Genomic DNA, 12,124 nt, shown 5'->3' with positions numbered 1-12,124 from the left:
CCCTGATGACCAATGATATTGAGCACACTGGCCATGTGGACATCTCCTTTGGCAAAATGTCTACTCTGAGTCCCTGGGTTTGGATTATTTATCTCTCTCTTGTTGAGCTGTAAGAGTTTAAAAAAATATATATTCTAGACACGCGTGCTGATCAGATACATGGTTCGCAAAAACTTTCTCCCATTCTTTGAACTGCCTTTTCACTTTGATACTGTTCTTTGCTGCACAAACGTTTTTAATATTGATGAAGCCTCATTTATCTATTTTTAAAATTTTATTGTGTGTGTTTTTGCTGTCATATCTAAGAAACCACTGCCTAACCCAATATCACAAAGATTTATGAGTGTGTTTTCTTCTGAAAGTTTTATACCTTTAGCTCTTACATTTATGACTTTGATCCACCTTGAATTTCATGTGTGGTATGAGGTTGGGGTTCAGCTTCATTCTTTTGCATCTGGATGTCCAGCTGTTTCAGCACCATTTGTTGAAAAGACTATTCTTTCCCTATTTTAAATTATCTTGGCATTAATTGGGCTCTTGTTAGAGCTCAGCTGGCTATAAACCTAAGGGTTTGTTCCTGAGCTCTCAATTCTAGTCCATCGATCTGTATGTCAGTCCTTATGTGACTGCCACAGTGCCTTGATTACTGTAGCTTTGTGGTAAGCTTTCTGTGAGTTCTCTACGTTCTCTTTCAAGATTTTTTTGGCTGTCTGGTTCCCTTGCATTTCCATGTGAATTTTCGGCACATTCTGTCATCTGCAAGTAAAGGCAGCTGGAACTGTGAAAAATATGACATTGAATCTGTAGATCAATTTAAGGAATGTCGCCATCTTAACAATATTAAGCCTTCTCATCATGAACATAGGGAGTCCATTTATTTATTTGTTTTCTTTCATTTTTCAACAATGTTTTATATGCTTAGAAGTTTTTCACTTGTTAAATTTATTCCTGAATATTTTATTCTTTTTGATGATACTATAAATGGAATTTTCCTCCTTTCCCGACTGTCTCTATATAGAAATACAATTGACTTCTGTGTATTGATCTTGTGTCCTGCAACCTTGCTGAACTCCTTTATTAGCTTTAAAAGATTTTAGTGACTTCCTTAGATTTTCCTATATAAGATTGTGTCAGCTGTAAAGATACTTTTACTCCTTCCTTGCCAATCTGTATGCCTTTCATTTCATTATCTTTCCTAATTGCCCTTAATGACTAAATCTGAACTGGTGACTAATTTTGATTTGGAGACAGCCTCTGCCCAAAGGGCAGCAGCTGCCATGACCCTTAGGAGGGCCACACTCTGCTTGTCACACCTGTTGATTTGTTTCCACCAGGAACGAGCCTTTGGGAGGTTTCCTGGTTGGTTCCTCTCCTCTCACCTCCCTGTATCCCCCTTCTCTGCTCCAAGCCAGGGAAGCTGAGGCCTGTGGATGGAGGTACCTGGGTCCCCCCACTGGCTGGCATCCTGCAGGTTCAGCCAATGGGAGGCCTGAAGGAGAAAGGAGCCTGGGAGCAGAGAAACATGGGTTCTGATCTTCCCCAGTCTTTACTGCCCTTGATGCCACAGTCCTGACTCGGGATGCATCCAGCTGCTCTGGCAGTCCCGGCTGGGTGCTCTTGCCTCCACACTGTCAACCCGCCCTGGAGGCTGGAGGAAACACTCACGATTTCCTCTCCGACCCAACCAAGCCTAGAGGTTGCAATGACTTCCCACTGTGGCTCGTCCCTGGGTGCCTCAACCTCCCTTGTTGGGTTCCTGATTGTCTTGGCTGATTAATTCAGTTTCTCAGAATCAATGCATGACCATCAACCATTCCCGGCAGCCTTTACCGCTATTCTGCTAAACACCCACACCCCAAACATCCCTGCAGAGGGAGGCCCAGAACCTCGCTCAGTGTTAAAACCTGGTTCCCCGGTAAACTGATCACCAACACGCAGTCTCCACGAGCTGAGGAGATGGTGAGGGAATTCTGTGGCAAAAAGCTTCCGTTCCTGGAAGGAGGAAAGTAAACAGCAACCCAGACAGGACATGACTTTGACTATGGCTGCTGCTGCTTTCTCTCCTTTTTCTTGATTCCCTAGAAAAGATATTCCTTTGCGGCCCCTTGATCTGACCTTTCACTCTGCTTTGGAATTTGAGCACAAAAACTGTCCAGAGGCTTCCCAGAGACCAAGTCCTAGGCATCCGCTACTGCTGGTTTAATGCTAATGACCACAGTCACCTGGCAAAGCGTCAGGAGCACAGATACTGTTTGTGCAGGCTTGCTGCCGAGTGCCAGCCATGGCATTAAGAGCTTCAGGTTACCTCATTTAACCACTGAGAACCTTGTAGAGTGAGTAGTAGAGCCCCAGCTATGTAAGTAAGGGAACAGAAACTCAAGATTCAGTAGGTTGGCCATGGTCTCCAAGCTCAAAGGCGCTCGCCTTCCATTCTTTCCATCATCCTAAGCCGTGTCTCAGTCGTGGCCCTGCTCCCCAGGAGTCTGCTGTGGACAGACTTAAGGTCTACCATCCTGGGATTTCCCTGGCGGTCCAGTGGCTAAGGCTCTGCACTCCCAGCGCAGGGGGCCAGGATTCAATACCTGGTCAGGGAACCAGATCCCACATGCCGCACCTAAAGATCCTGTATGCCTCAACTGAGACTCAGCACAGCCAAATAAAAAATAATGAAAATAAAATATTTTGTAAAAAGATCTACCATCCTCCCTAGATTGTCCGTCACCACCCTCTCTCGCCCCTGCCTGCCATCCCCAAACTGTTCCTCCCTGACCATCACGCTTCCCTCACTGTGGGCAGGTAGGGCTGCTTCCCCCACCAGCCGGGCCAGCGTCACACCCACACGTCGTCCCTCCAGCACAGCTTCTCCCGCAGGCGAACTGTGCCCACTGGTCCTGTGCCCATTGGTGGTGAAAGCCTGACTGAGCACCCAGCTGAGCAGAGCAGGAAACCTCCCCCGGGTTGTTTTGAAGTTTTGCAGCGATGGCCACAGGCTCACAGCCACATACCGGCCTTTACCCTGCAGGGCACGCCCGGGGAGGGGAGGGGGCAGGGCGGCCGCCAGCTGGTCCCCTACAACCGCAGGCCCTTTTGCCTACTGGGCAGGTTCTGAGGAACCAAGACTCCCTCTCTGCCCTCCAACAGCAGCAGGCGTGATCCCTTGAAGATAACAGTGTCTCCTTCAACATCGAGAAGTTAGATTGCTGAAAATCCTCCAGGGAGGAAGAAGCATTCCAGCTGAGGACTTTAGACTTCATGGAAAAACAGTTTGGGGACCTAAGGTAGTAAATGAATTACGAAAACCTGGGCGACAGACTGCCTTTCCCACCTTCTCAGTCCCAGCCTAAAGGTCCTTCTCCTGGAGGCCCTCTCAGTGCCCCCCATCCCTCTCTGAGGGAAGACGTCATGTCTTACGATAATTACAAAAACAATAATAATAATAGCTACAAGTGTCTGCTGGGCTTCCCAGGTGGCAAAAGGGTAAGGAGCCCACCTGCCAATGGATTAATGCTGGAGACGCAGGAGACACATTTTGACCCCTGAGTCAGGAAGATCCCCTGGAGGAGGAAACGGCAACCCGCTCCAGTATTCTTGCCTGAAAAATCCCATGGACAGAGGAGCCGGCGGGCTACAGTCCATGGGGTTGCAAAGAGTTGGACGCGACTAAGCACGCACAAGTGCCAGGTCTGGACGAGGCAGCAGCCAGGTCTCCCGAACCTTAGGAGGTGGGCCTTATCCCACCTGAACGTTACTGAGTGGCAACTTTGTTGCTGTTGTTCAGCAGCTTGCATACTATAATCACATTTAACAACATTCTTATAGCTCTCTGCAGTTTATAAAGTGCTTTATCTTTTTTAAGATTATTTTTTGATGTGGGCGATATTTTAGGCCTTTATTGAGTGTGTTACAATATCGTTTGCTTTGTGGTTTGGTTTCTTGGCTGCGAAGCACATGGGATCTAGCCGACACCCCTTTCGGAAGGTGAAGCCTTAACCGCTGGGCCACCAGGCGAGCTCCTAAAGTACTTTAATGGACACTCCCATTGGGCTTCCCTGGTTGCTCAGCTGGTAAAGAATCTGCCTGCAACCTGGGAAACCTGGGTTCGATCCCTGGGTTGGAAAGATCCCCTGGAGAAGGGAAAGGCTACCTACTCCAGTATTCTGGCCTGAAGAATTCCATGGACCGTACAGTCCAGTACAGTCCATGGGATCGCAAAGAGTCGGACATGAATAAGCAACTTTCACTTTCAGACGCTCTCATTTGCTACTAACAGGAACCTTGACTAGCCGAATGGCCAGCAGCATCTTCACAGTTTCATTTTCGAGTCAAGGAGAATGGCCTTTCTGGCCCCATCTGCCCCCTCACTCCAGCACCGCCTCTGTGTTCTGTCCTGAAGCCCACTTACCATTTCTGCTCACTGTGCCAGCACCTCGGGAGCTGGAGCTTTGGCAAGATAAAGGGGAAAAACAGCCAGGATCTGGGGGCGAGGGGGAGTAGGTGACAGTTGGGTGAAGTCAGGCAGAAGCCTCCCCGCATTGAGGGCAGAGCCCTGGTGAAGTGAAGGCGGGGCCCACACACCCTCATACACCAGCTGTGGACCCAACACCACCTGATTCCACCCAAAGGGCAAGGTCTGACAGTCAGAAAACTCAGGTTCAATTTCCAGCTTTGCCACCATATAACCTTGAGGATCAATCGACCTCTCAGCACCTGTGTGATACTGTAATCTATAAGAATCATATAACCTGGGTGTTTTTTTGTTTGTTGTTTTTTCCAGGTTCCAGAGGGCAGAGCTCCTAAAGCCCCTGGAATTTCCTGAGTGGCAGGGGAGACAGAAGCAACTTTTCTCATTCATAATTAGCCCCTTTCAATCACACCTGGGATTATGCTAATGCGGTGACTCCTGGGGAGCCCCTAGACAGCGTCAGGATGGGGGCTGGTTGCCAGAGGAATCAACCCTGTGATTAGAAGGGAACTTTCAGCCCTACTCCCCTACAGGGAGGGGCGGGACTGGCCTACCAGACCTGTGTAAGGGAACCTCCATAAAAACTCCAAGCCATGGACTTCAGAGAACTTCCAGGTTGGTGAATCCACCCGTGTGCCAAGAGGTGGTGCACCCCCATCCGTGGGACGGAAGCCCCTGCACCCCGCATCCTTTCAGATCTTGCCCTATGTACGTCCTGTGCACCTCAGACAGACTGTTCACGGCATCCTTTATAGTAAAACTGCTAATACCAAAGTACTCTTCTCAATTCTGTGAGCAGTTCTAGCAAATTACGGAACCTGAGGAGGAGTCAGGGGAATCTGACGCACAGCTGGCTGGCTGGACATCCAGGAGGCCAGCTCTTACAATTAGTGTCTGAAGCAGGGGCTTCATGTGTGACTGAGCCCTTCGCCTGTGGCACCGGCACCTACTCTCAGTGTCAGAACTGATTCGGTGTCAGAACTGAACCGAATGGGAGGATACCTAGTCGATGTCTGCAGAGAACTGGAGCACTGGTTAGTACGGGGGAGAACCCCACATATTCAATGTCAGAAGTGTTATGAGTGAAAAGCAGTTCACACCCATCAGTCCACCTATAAAGCAAGCTTACCTGCCCAACCAAGAGCAGACTCACATAGAAAAGACCCTGATGCCGGGAAAGATTGAAGGCAGGAGGAGAAGGGGATGACAGAGGATAAGATGGTTGGATGGCTTCATTGATTCAATGGACATGAGCTTGAGCAAGCTCTGGGAGATGGTGAAGGATGGGAAGCCTGGCATGCTGCAGTCCATGGGGTCGCAAAGAGTCGATCACGACTGAGCGACCGAACAACAATCTGCCCAACACAGAAGGCTGATGAGTGAGTGACCTGTTGTATCTGAAACTGCAGGCCATCCCTTCGGTTTCATAAAGTGTAAACTGCGAAATGTCCTCAATGATTAGATTTCATACAACCAGAGCCATCAAGTGTTTATCAAGCACTGATTGCCTGTAACACATACTCAATGGACAGAGGATAATACAGAACATGACCTGTGTCTTCAAGAAACTTTCTGTCTGGCGAGGAGACAAGACCAGTACGTTTGAAATATAAGAACTATTTAACACTGGTGTACGCAAAGGAGGTGGCGGAAGGCAGCTGAGGAGAGCTGGGTACGGTGCCACAGGGGAGGGAATTTGACTCGTGCTCAGAGGAAGGATCCACTCGAGAGGTCCTGGCAGGTTGCAGCACCTGGCACCTGGGGTGTTGGTGGGCCTCCTCTTCCTGCAAGCCTGACTAGTTTAGGGTCAGGGTCAGGCATCACCAAGTAGATGCTGATCAAGTGAAAAGTCTGGCATGGAATCAACAGAAAATGAAGTTGGAGAGGTTCAGTGAAATGAGAAGCAAAGAAAAGGCACTCATTCATTCATTCATTCATTCACTATTGATTGAGAGTTTGTAACACGCCGAAGGCAACGGCACCCCACTCCAGTACTCTTGCCTGGAGAGTCCCATGGATGGAGGAGCCTGGTGTGCTGCAGTCCATGAGGCTGCTGAGAGTCGGACACGACTGAGCGACTTCACTTTCACTTTTCACTTTCATGCATTGGAGAAGGAAATGGCAACCCACTCCAGTGTTCTTGCCTGGAGAATCCCAGGGACGGGGGAGCCTGGTGGGCTGCCGCCTATGGAGTCGCAAAGAGTCAGACACGACTGAAGCGACTTAGCAGCAGCAGTAGCAGCAGGCACTTGGACAGAGAGAAGAGGTCCCTGCCATCATGAAACTGACACTTCATTCCAGTCAGGAGACCAAATACACAAACAAGATTGTTCCAGATCCATCCAGATTAGTAAGTACTGACGGCCTCATCTCTGATTCCTCCTCATGACAGGCGTCTCTTCGAGTTGCCTGACCAAGAATAAAGTCAGAGGAACCACATCCCTGCATCCCTGGTCCAGGACACTAGGGAGAAAAGGCACATTCCTTATTCACTTCTGCTCCTGGGAAGTTCGGGACAAAACAAAGGGAGCTGCCTGCCCGTCCCCTTCATCTATTCCTTGAAACACAAACACACCACACACAGCCAGTGTCTCCCTTCTCCATGAGTCTTTACCCTGTGACCTGGAGGAGAGTTTGGCCTGTTTGCAGTTGAAGATAAGAACCAGAAGCCATCTGGGGCCCGTTTCTGTTTTTCCTCCCCGTAAACTGAGGGAAAGGTTTTCTTCTAAGCAAATGGGAGAAGTCCTCCCTGCTTACACCTAAACTGTGAGTCTGCTCAAACGCCAGAAAGCTGGCCTCCCAGGAGGCGGTGCCACCTGCTTTCCATTCACTGCTGTCTAGGATACAATCACAGACTCACGTCCAGAGGAGAGCTGATCTTTCCCAGGCTCCTAAGGGAGAGCCAGGCCTTCCGGCTCGGGGCTCCAGCGCTCTTCATCCAGACCCGAGTGAGCCAAGGACGTGCATCTCAGCACGTGTCCGCTTCAGGCCCCTGGCCTGGTGCTGTGCTCAGAGCGGACGCTCCCCCTGACTGCCGCCAGCTGCACCATCTCCGCAAGGGACACAGGCAAAGGAACCAGGTGGCCTTTCCCCTAAATGCAGCCACCACACAAAGGCGATCTAGCCCAGAGCTCCAGGGCCCATGGTCCATCTTCCTCTGTCCCTAGGTCTTGGGCAGAACCCCTTCTGACCGTCGGTAGGGTTTGTTTTCCTCGGGCTCCTCGGTTTTGCCCACCCCTGACCAGTGTCCCCACCGGTCCAGCCCAGCCCTCCCGGGTTCCTGCCCCAGAACCCACCTGCCGTCTCCTTTCCCAAGTATGAGAAGGCTGCCAACTTCTAGAGAGGAGAGAAACGGCGGCCACAGTGCATGCACGCCCCCCCAGGAGAGCAACCTGGAGGTGCTGAGGGTGGTCCCCTTACCGCAGCAGCTGGTCCGCAGGGCCCAGGGAGGCCACACTGTCCTCGGTGCCGGAGCGAACACCCAAGTCTGGGCCCTCTGCCCGCTGCCTGTTTATAAGTGACGTTCTGGGTTAAGCCTCTGTCAATGACTTTCCAGAATTGCCCCCTCCCTTACAGCTCAGGGGAGAGAGAGGCTGCTTATGAGCCAACCTCCAGCTCACGACTAGACCTTGAACAGACTGTTTGAGAAAAGGCAAAAAACACAAAATCAGGTCAGGGGTGAGCTGGGAGGAGGCGGTGAAAAGCCGCTGCCCGAGGGTTCTGGCGGAAGGATTAAAGGGCAGTGTGTTTGGGTTTTACAGGGGGCGGAGGAGCAGGCCAGGGATGGAGAGCTGGGCAGGAGAGGGACCTTCTGGCCTAAGAAAAGAGGCAGAGGATCCCCCGGGAGAAGAAAAACTGAGGCATCTAATGTCCTTCTCCTCCTGCTGAGTCCTCGGGATGTCTCAGGCTGTCCCCTGGGAACAGGTGACATCATGTGGCCAGGAGACTGGATTTCTCGCAAGGGCATATGTCAACCTCGTGGCTCTTACGGGCTGTTGACCTGGTGTGAGCAAGGGTTTTAATTTTTAAATTTAATTTTTGGCCACACCGTGCAGCTTGCCCCCGACCAGGAATTGAACCTGGGCAACAGCAGTGAAAGCACCAAATCCTAACCACTAGGCAACCAGGGAACTCCCTTAGCAAGGTTTTAAAATGCTTGCCCACACTACTGAGCCCACCCAGGCCAGTCCATTTAAGGTACTATTCTCCCAAGACTAGGCCAATCAAGAACAGGAACAGAGCGCCCACCCCCTGGGCGCCACCCGCTACCACCAAAACAACAGACAAACCGGCCTCAGCCCCGCCGCGTTCTTGGAGGAAGCGGAGTCAATAACTCACTGTCCTAACACTTTGCTTAGTGTCCAGAACCCAAGGTTAATTAGTCAGAGAGGGCTTTCTCTGACTCCACGTGTCATGGCGAGTGGTGCCCAGCTAACGTGGTGTGCTGAGTCTGCTAATGAAATGGGGGCACGCTGGCCCCTACGTCAGGCAGAGGTCCACATCGCAGGAGCCTCCAGGAGCCCACAAATTAAGTGAAAGCACAGAGAGGCAGGGAGCTTGCTCACTCCTCTAGGATCCAGATCCTGACCCACACAGGTACTTCTGTTTCCACCTCTTCTCCATCTTTCTCCAGAGCTGACAACAAGTAGCCTCGTGACTCCCCTCCGGCCCACCACGGCAGGGTGAGAACCACTCCTAGACCCTGCAAATTATAGGCAGCTGGAGATCCTGGGAGATGAGGCCAGAATGACATTCCAGTGAAAGGCTCTGTCTGGGAACAGAAAAATGGTTCGTCATCTGTAAAACGGGGATTAACAACACATACCTTGCACAGTTGTTTGTGGGAGCTCAAAGGATCTGGTTATTATGAATAGCCACGTTCTATTCAACAGCAGCAGGAAAGGGATCCAGAGCTAACCCTGGAGGATAAGGAAGAGGCTGACAGGTGGCCTGGTAGGGAAGCAGGAAGAAGTGTTCCGGGAAGAGGGAGAATTGTGACAGGGAGGCCACCTGGCCTTACGAGTTCACAAGCCACGCGCGGCTTGGTGTGGCAGGGACACCAGTTGCCACAACAAGGCTGGAGAGAAAGGCGGGCTCCCCCCAACCTCACCTGCATCACAGAGACACGAAATCATCCTTCCTGCTGTTTTCAGTCTAAGCGGAACAGAACTTCCAGCACTGGAAATTGCAGCAACTAACTTCCTATGCAGTTGTGAAACACCACCAAGGCCACCAATTACTACTTCTTCATGGCTGTTTTCTTTAACTTAGGAAATGGAAGTGGAGGAGGGGAGGAAGGGTCTGCCTCAGGTAAACTGATGGCAAAGTTACTCACTGCTGCTCTGGTTCATAAGGGTTGCTCGGACATGGAAACAACGCTGTTGACCACGGTGTGACAGACAGACTTCCCACCAGGGACTCTACAGAGGAAAGACACTGGTCTGCACTCGGCTCCCTGGATGCGGAAAGGTGGGCAACAAGAGGCAGATCCTGCTTCCGTCCCAAGCCTCTTGTCTCGTACCACCAGAGCGGCTGGGCCCCTGTATGGCTAATGGCCTTGGTCCCCTGTTCTCTACCAAATCCAGCCACAGAGGCACTGCAAGTCTGCGACGTCTATGGAGCAAAAGCAAGCAGACAGACTGTCTTCCATTTATGCAAAGAGGAAGGTCGGGTCATGTACACACTGCTATTTTCAAAATGGGTAACAACAGGGACCTACTGGATAGCACAGTATCCAGTAACTCTGCTCACTGTTCTGTGGCAGTTTGGCTGGAAGGGAAGTTTGGGGGAGAATGGATACACGTGAGTCCCTTTGCTGTTCACCTAAAACTACCACGACATAGTTAATTGGCTATACCCCAACACAAAACAAAAAGTTTAAAGTTTGAAAGAAAAAGAGAGAGAGAGCTAATAAGGAATGCCCACCAGGTAACAGAAACAGTGCTACGTGCTATGGAGAAACCAAGACAGAAGGTGATGACCCCTGCACTTTAAGAATTCACCATGCGGAAGGTAGAGACAAGACCTAGACGTGGCAAGCGAGCTTCCACCACCAGTTAATCACCATGGATTACACCACAGGGCGTAAGGTCCCAGGGGCTGTCTCCAGGCCTCTGTGAGCTCTTCACACCCTCGGAAGGATTCGACAAACCCACCACTTTGAGATGTCAGTTCTAGGCCAATGAGCAAATGTTTCTGGATGGACCTAACCCAACACTAGTGTTAAAGAGCCTCACAATTTCCATGAAACCCGCATTCTCCTCCTCCTCCACTGCACACACCATCCAGCACCACACCTCCCCTCACCCAGCGCCGCACCCTGAGCTCTGGGAACTGTGCTGAGCTGCAGCTCCAGCACGTAATTCCCACTTTGGCTTAAAAGTTGACATGACCCTTCGAACCTTAGTTTCCTCATCTATAAAACGCAGAATGTTCTGAGTCATCTTATAAAGCTACTCTGAGGGCTTAATGAGGTCATGGGTTTTTGAAATGCCTAGAGCCTGGCACATTAGAGATGACCAGAAAAGTGATCCCAAGGGTCAGTCCTTATAATATCAGAGTTAATCCTTCTCTCTTCTCATTACATCCTGGGCTCAAGATAAAAGAGGCAGTGACACAGAAACAAGCCTGGGAGCCAAGAATAGAGCATCAGTCTCACGCAGGATGATGACTGGAAGGAGTTGTGAGTCAGAACAACCCTGGTCCTCCCTCTGCTACCCTTAACAGTGTTGGGCTGAGAGTCACTGCATACCGGGCTTCAGTTTCTTCAACCAATTAGGCCAGGGATAGTAATAACCACGCCTCCTTCACAAAGGCAGTGTGGATTTTAAAAAATAATAAACCATAAAACCTTTACTGCAGTGCACTGTGCTACCCAAGTGCCCTATGGAGACTCAGCCTAGTTGAGAGGAGAGAGTGGGGATGAGGGTAAACAAGATAAAGGTAAATCAATACACAGTAAGACAAGTATCAAAAAGAATAAAATTCAGAGGAACAAACGTAATGAAAGAAATGCAGGCTGGTTTGCTGAAAACTACAAAAGTATCATTGAATGCCTGTAGAGACCTAATCAAAAGGAAAAACTCATCACATTCATGGATCAGAGACTTAAGTGTTAAAATGGCAATACTTCCCGCATTGATCTACAGTTTCAATGCCTGCCATCTCTATCCAAAACAACAGCTGACTTTACTGGAAACTGACAAGATGATTAGAAAATCTACATGAGGGGACTTCCCTGGTGGTCCAGTGGTTAAGACTTCGCCTTCCAACACAGGGAGTGCAAGAGTTTGATCCCTGGTTGGGAAGCTAGGATCCCACATGCTGCTTGGCCAAAAAATAAAAAACAAAACCAATATTGTAACAAATTCAAATCAAGTCTTTAAAAAAACTGTCATTGTTCAATTTCTAAGTCATGTCTGACTCTTCTTTGTGACCCCACAGACTGCAGCATGCCAGGCTTCCCTATCCTTCACTATCTCCCTGAGTTTGCTCAAACTCATGTCCATTGAATCAGTGATGCCATCCAACCATCTCATCCTCTGTTGCCCCCTTCTCCTGCCCTCAATTTTTCCCAACATCAGGGTATTTTCCAATGAATCAGCTCTTCAAATCAGGTGGCCAAAATACTGGAGCTTCAGCTTCAGCATTAGTCCTTCCAAT

The 12,124-nt window shown here is 50.0% G+C and overlaps 1 protein-coding gene across 8 annotated transcripts in view; it reads right to left on the bottom strand.

Annotated features, from left to right (window-relative positions):
• Nucleotides 1–12,124, bottom strand: part of PC (pyruvate carboxylase) — a 102,753-nt gene that overhangs the window by 47,453 nt on the left and 43,176 nt on the right. The window contains exon 1 of one of the 8 annotated variants that reach the window (XM_027532855.1): nucleotides 7,883–8,130. The exons of 5 other annotated variants lie outside the window; for them this stretch is intronic. The gene's annotated coding sequence lies outside the window, so the exon portion shown is untranslated. Of the gene's footprint in view, nucleotides 1–7,758; nucleotides 8,131–12,124 lie in introns of those variants that run through there. 2 more of the 8 variants (XM_027532858.1, XM_027532859.1) reach the window with 2 other exon arrangements.

The sequence above is a fragment of the Bos indicus x Bos taurus genome, chromosome 29 (assembly GCF_003369695.1).
Source record: "Bos indicus x Bos taurus breed Angus x Brahman F1 hybrid chromosome 29, Bos_hybrid_MaternalHap_v2.0, whole genome shotgun sequence".
NCBI lineage: Eukaryota > Metazoa > Chordata > Mammalia > Artiodactyla > Bovidae > Bos > Bos indicus x Bos taurus.
Note: the sequence above shows the minus strand (reverse complement) of the source record. Positions and strands in the feature narration are given on the sequence as shown.